Raw genomic sequence first — 7035 nt, 5'->3', positions numbered from 1 at the left:
GGTAGTGGGGACAGGGAGAAAAATGTGTTCTTGATGTGGAGGGGCTGTTGGGAAGAGCTGAGCGGGCAGTTTCACCAAGGTACCGCTTCTTCTAATCATCTCATCGTGGGCAATGTTCTGGTCCTAGCCAATCATATATTTACAACAAAAAGTGCAGACGGCAGAGGCAGTTGTCAAAACAATTTATAACAATTCTGGAAATGAATTATCTTTCTATAACTTTGGCAGCCCAGGGAAGCCTACTCCTTGGGAAAGCTTCTCGTGAAGCTGCACTCCCAGACAAAGCAATGGAGTAGGTCTACACAGTAACATTTGATACTGATCTGCAGATGCACTGCATAGCCCATTTAATATGGAGGTAAAGGTTTATCTTTTCAAAGTACTCGCCCTCAGCCTTCCTTGCAGTACCTGACATGCCCACGAAACTAAATCTTTGCTTTGTAAGTCTTTGCACTTTTCTGCCCAGAGAAATGCAGTGGCAGACAGGGGACTTAAAATAGTGGGAACGCTGTTCTATCAAAATTAATTAGAAATAAAGGTAAATTCTAGAGTTGAACACTGAAACATTTTTTATTTTAAATTTAAATTGGATTGAAATTTTAAAAATTTATTAATCTTCATAACAAACATATGAGCTATTATTATTCTAATTTTTCAGGTTTTAAAAGTTTATTTGCATATTAAAAATTGTGCATTCCAATATTTAAAACCATTTGGATAACAACTATATATATTTATATCTATGTCTACACACACACACACACACACACACACACACACACATACACACACATGCTATGATTAAACTGCATTTTGCATTTTATAGCCTGCAGGACACCTTGGATCAGCTTGGTTTTCACTCTAGATTTCACTGTCATCCAACCCAGCTTTTGCCTTCACCAACATGCAAGTTCTTTTCCTTCTCTGTCAGCAAGACAGGCGGGTGGGAGAGGCAGGTGCGGCCTTCATTGTCAGTAGTTCTTGGATGTGAAAAGGGAGCAGCACAGTCATTTAAACTTGATCCAACCTCTTTGTATCTTACAAAGTTAAACAGCTAAAATAAATAAAACAAGAAGGCAATGCTTGTGGGATGTACAGTGCATATCAGCAGTGCATGCCTCATATTACGATTCTCCTGCTTGCTTCTCCTGTTCAATTGTTTCTTTTGAAGGCAGTGGATTTTTTCTCTTGTGTTTCTGTCTTCTTCAACTTTGACTAATTGAATTTCTCAATCTCAGCTATATTGGGTTTGTCAGACATGGTGGCAGAGGAAGCGGAGAGAGGCACAAGAACAAGTGAGTCCGATCTGCTCAGTGGCGGTTGTGGAGTCTGTTCTCAGATTTTTTTTGATGAAAAAAAGGAGGCCCAGGAAGCCTAAATGATTTGTTTGAGTAATTAGCAGAGCCAGAAATTGAACCCAGGCAGTCCAGCTTCAACACACATGCTCTCAACCATTATACATTCTGTTTTCTCTATTTTGCTCTTTCCAGTTCACAGAGGAAGAGCTTCCTTCTCATGTATAGCCAAAGGTTGTGATTTTAGCATATAAATATCCTTTCTACAACTGTGTATATTGGAATTTATTTTTCTTTGGTCAAAAATCTCTTGATGCTTTGAATGTCTTCCTACCTGTGCACAACTGCACACACTCTCAAATAATTAAAATATTTTTCTTCTTGATTTAGTAAGTGGAACTTGTTCTTTGGAGCTGGTGTTGCTTATGAGGGCACTGTAACCGAATTACAACAAAATTTCAGGGGAAGTGCACTCAGTTTTTAGGGAATTCCTTGCCATTTTAGCTTTGGAGAAGTAGGAGGCTATTTGCCAGTGTCCTGACTGAGAAATTCTGTACCTGAGCTCTCCAGACCACACGATTCTCTTGGAATCACAAGAGATTAGGGAAGCATCCAAATCTTAGAAATTTCAACCTCCTAGACAATTCTTTTTTAATTCATTACCTTCATTGATCCTGCCTAGGACAAGGCTGGGCTTTGAGGAGTAGAAGTTTGAACTAATTATCAGGTTGTACTCAGTCAGTGCTTGCTGATGGATTGATTGCTGGAATCTGCTACAGAGGAACTTCTGGAACCTCAAGAGCTAAAGAGATTCCAGGGCAAGGTTCAATGTTCTCATAAGAATTAGGAGATCTAGTTGCCTAGACAAAAGTCCACAGTGGGCAGTCTCCACAAAGTTCCTGTCACCTTCAGGATGGAAGAATCATGGTCCCAAAGGAAAATAATAGGTACTTATTTCATGTTTTGGCTTTTATGACAGATGGCAGCAGCATCAATAGCAGCAACACAACCTTGGACCAACTGAGCATTTAACTGAGCTTCACTTGATGAGGTGACATTTTGTTTCTCAGGCAAGTTAGATTGCTATTAACAGGGAGATAGTTATCATAGTTAAATATACTCTCATTTCAAAAGAGTACTAGCAGAGCTTTTTAATATTTATATGACAATAATTGATCTCTTACCACTATCAAGTACTACTAAATACTTATCAGCTTGCTGTTTCAGCACCATATGTTTTAGCCAAGATGTGCTCCATGTGTCCTTCCTGTGCCTTGGGGAGAGAACATTTGCAGTGGATCAAAATAGAAAATGGTGTGGGCTTCAGAAAAGCTCCTTGCTCTTAGATTTCCCCTCAATGACCGGATATTTGAGTTATGACTATAAAGTAACAAGGTCGCCTGAAAACCACTTGTGAAATGTAGCCTCGATACTTAATTGTTCCCTTCTGCAGGTATGGAGCAAGAAGGGGGTGATCCAATTAAAGGAGACACCTTGTAAATTCATCTTGTATTGCATATATCTGATTTAAAATAGGCCATTCTGTGAAATCTGAAAACCCGCCTACAATTGAAATGCTAACATCTATACCATTTGGTTTTTCTTAATGAGCCATGTGCCAATTTTGCTTGTCTTACTTCAGCAATAACAAAGTTTAGCACACACATACCATAAATTTTCCAGGAACCTAAGGTGTGAGCTTTTTAAAAATTTTAGTTGAGCCAGATTTTTATTAGGGATTTGTTCATGGGCATGAGTGTACTACTCAGAGAAAGATAGTTTAACTGAAGCTGAGGGTCCCCTTAGGTAAATTGCATCTGAGAGTTACAATGGGGTCAAGGAACCTGAAACATTAATGTAAGTTTCCCGTAGTCATATGTATAGAGAGACTGACCCAGCAGCTCTTCCTTTTCCTTGAACTGGGGTTGTCATGACTCTTGAATTATGACCAGGAGAGGGGGTCACAGTTCCAGTGGAAGGAGCTAATAAGGCAACCACATTGTGTTACATGCCTATGACAGTATTTATGTATAAGAAGCACCCTGACATGGTAAGTCTTAAGAACTGACATTCACAAGTCTATCCCCAGACACTCACTGTCTATGAAGTAAGAATTAGCTCTATTAAAAAATCTGAACACAGAGAACATTTTGCAAAAAATTGAACATGCCAACAGCATTAGAATGCTTTTTCCTGAAATCAGTGTGCCATCTTTTCTGAGATGGAGACTCTTTTCTGTTTGTTTGCTTGCGTTTTTTGGTGGGTAGGGAGTAGGATGTTTTCCAAGCTATTTATGAAAAAGATTTGAAGAAGAACACGGTCATTTTACCCTTCTCCACTGCTATTGATGAGGGCCTGAGAGAAACTTTTGCTGTTAAAACCTTTGGGAAATTTCAGAAACAATTTGAATGTGGTCATCAGGGGTCCTAGACCAATGATGTCTGTGTATTTCTTAGACAACTTTCCAAATATTTGAAAAATCCAATTCACAGTCCTAAGGCCATAGTCCAAATCAATTATTTCCTAGAACTCTTCTGGATATTCTGTTTTCCCTCTTCTTCCTTTTATCCCTTGATCTGATAAGCTTTTTTTTTTTAATGAAAGGAAATGAACCATTAAACAGAAATAATTAATGATCATGCTTTATTCTTTTTCTAAGTATTTTACCACCCACAGTCTGACCTACCTGGTCCTTATAACACTTCTGCAATTGGAATCGGCCATTTCCTTTGCCCGGGTGAGGAAATTTAGTGACATTTAGGCTAATGCCTAGGCTTTGAGATGTTGCTATTTCTAATTAGCAGACATTAATAACTTGAATCTGGTGCAACTTTAATATTTCATCCCAGTTGCTGCTCATTTTCAACCCACCCATGACTACTTTTTGTCTTCTACCTATGCTATTAGGCTTACCAATTATCTAGGGAAATTTTTGAAGAAATTGTCCCTGCTATGGATCTTTTGTCCAGAAAAATGCAAATTCATTCAAAATTTTGTTACAATTTCATTCATAGAGTGATCTTAATGAAGGCCACGACCCAAGTTTAGAACCTCTCAATTAGACAGTGGTATACCTGTTCCTTCTGAGATTACAGACTCTGTGAAGGTGGCTTTCTTAGGAAGGTGAAGGACTAACCAGGAGTAAGCATTCTTTTTTTCTGCAAAGGGCCAGATAGTATTTTCAGATTTACAAGCCACAGAGTCTCTGTTGCAGTTTCTCATCTATATATTAATAATGCAAAAACAGCCATACATAATACATAAATGCATGGGCATGGCTGTGTTCCAATAAAATTTTATTTATGGATACAGATTTTAAATTTATATATTTTATGTTATGAAATATAATTGTTCTTTTGATCTTTTTCCAACCATTTAAAATGTTTAAAAAAAAATTCTTTACTTGTGGGTAGTAGGAAAACAGGTGGCCAGTTGGATTTGGCCCAAGGGCCATAGTTTGCCAACCCATGCTCTAGACTAGCAGTTTTCAGCTTTGGCTGCACATGAGGGTTACCTGGGGACCCTTAAGAAATATGCTGGGCTCTGTCTCTTGTGATTCTGACTCAGTTTGTCTAGAGTCGTGCTTGGACATCAGTTCTTATTAAAAACTCCACAGGTGATTCTACTGTGCAGCCATGGTTGAGAAGAACTACTGGTCTAGAATTGTGTTTTCTAGCTTCAGGTTTAGTCCAGATCTTTTGTAAATTGTGGAACTGCAAATTCTTAAGGGTCTCAGCATACTTCATGGGAGAAAGCTGACATCGAATTCAAGTTTTTGAATCATTTTTAAACAGGAGAGAGCATGAATGCAGTCCACCAGTGCCACAAATTATGCAATCAAGTTTTCCAAATTTGGGGAAATTGCAGAAGTCAGCTCACCTGGAATGCAGTGGATGAGCCTCACCCTGCGAAAATCACCTTCATGAATGTGGTATTTCCCCTGCCGGGTAAGTAACTGAATCATTTAAAAATAGTGCTTGGCTTACCTTTCTTCGAGAGGTAGTAAAAGAAAGAACACCAGATGGTATGGTTTATGTAGATAAAAAAGAAAGAATAAAACAAAAATATTTATTTCCCAAGGGTATGTGTATACAAAAGCATGAAATGAATTCTGGAAAGCTAAACACCAAAAAGATGACTCAAGCTTCTTTTGGGGAGATTAGTACCACAGGGGTGAAGGTAGAGTCAAGAAGGACTTTTGATTTCAGCCCACCTTGGTTCAATTCTGACTTAGCCAGTTACTAGCTTTGTGACCTTAGGCAGATGATTTCATTTCTCACTTCTCTCTGCCTCAGTTTTCTCATCAGTAAAATGATGAAAATAGCGATACCTACCTCATAAGGTATATCTGGGGTATAGTGAATTGAAAAACGTGTAAACAAATGTAGAGTCATATCTGACAAATAAATACTCAATGAATGGTTTGGAAACATCAAAAAATGGTTTGGCAAATATAAGGTATTATATTTTATAGTGATCAACCTTATTTTCTGCCTCCATACTATTTTAGTGGGTAATTAGACTCTTGGAACACAGTGATCGTCACCCTGCAGGAGTACTCACACTCATAGGAGGCATATCAGACTCCCTTTTGGGGAATCTATAGCTTGAAAAAAACCCTCTAGGGACTCTGATAGAATTTTAAGTAGGCTCAACTCTTAGTCTATATGAATGAAATTATGTTTTTATCCACTGTCAAATATAAATATATCCTCTCTTTCACAGAGGTAGTGTAGGGTTGAGTTCCCAATAAACAGTTAGGAATAAAGTGATGTGAGTATAGGACTTTATACAGCTAAAAATCCCTAGAGGTGACACCATCTTATTGTATCAAATACAGCTTCAAAGAAAGATTAACTGTATGTAACCAAAAGGAATATTGAACCAGAGCACCTCCTCCTACATACAACAGGTAGTCTGTAAAATACATTGAATCCTCAATTCCCAGCACCATGAGTTATTAATATGCTCAGGGATCATTCAAATAATGAAAAATGAATAATCTTAGTATCTTTTTATAGACAGCAGATTTGCCTTCTAAATTATAATCCATTTAAATGAATATTAATATGAATTTGTAATTTTTACTGGTGTGAGAAATTCAGAATATATTTGGTACTAATGAGAACCTGATCTGAGAGGGAAATATAGGTTTTTAATTACTTTCAAACATATAATTAAAAATTATCTATATGAGAATGCGGTGAAGTGATAGGGGGTGTAGAATTATCTGTTTGACCAATCAAGGTGGTAGCTTTACCAGAGAATTCAGAAGAAATAATGAAGCTATGTGTTTTTGTAAAATAATATTTGCTTGACCATCAGAAGACCGACTTTGGGTCCCTTCTGTTACTGACTTTGGATTCATCAGTTAAACTCTCTGGGCCTCATTTTTCTCTTGCGTGATTTGCCAAGACTGGACTTGATGAGTTCAAAGATCCCTTTAACCTGAATATTCTATTAATTGTTACTGGCAGTGTCCAGTCTGCCTGGAGAGTTACTCTGAGGCAGCCATTTATGATATGTGAGGGAGAAATAAAGCTTTCTGATGAACTCTCACCGATTTGTAGAGCCAGATTAAAATTTGAGATGCCAGTTTTTATTGAAATGGAATTTTGATGAAATTGAAATAGATTGACTACTTTTTATAAAAAACAAAGGTCTTTTGATGCATTTCTGCATTAGCCAGTGATGGTAAGCCTTGGAAATATTTTCTCATATAATAGTATATTGGGCTTCT

At 37.6% G+C, this 7035-nt stretch overlaps 1 non-coding gene across 1 annotated transcript; it reads right to left on the bottom strand.

The window, feature by feature from the left end:
• Positions 1-5086: 5086 nt before the first annotated feature.
• Positions 5087-5250, bottom strand: LOC120616442 (U1 spliceosomal RNA). The gene has a single exon (XR_005656603.1). It is a non-coding gene; the product is annotated as a U1 spliceosomal RNA (small nuclear RNA).
• Between the last annotated feature and the right edge of the window lie 1785 nt (positions 5251-7035).

The sequence above is a fragment of the Pteropus medius genome, unplaced genomic scaffold (assembly GCF_902729225.1).
Source record: "Pteropus medius unplaced genomic scaffold, Ma_sr-lr_union100, whole genome shotgun sequence".
NCBI lineage: Eukaryota > Metazoa > Chordata > Mammalia > Chiroptera > Pteropodidae > Pteropus > Pteropus medius.
Note: the sequence above shows the minus strand (reverse complement) of the source record. Positions and strands in the feature narration are given on the sequence as shown.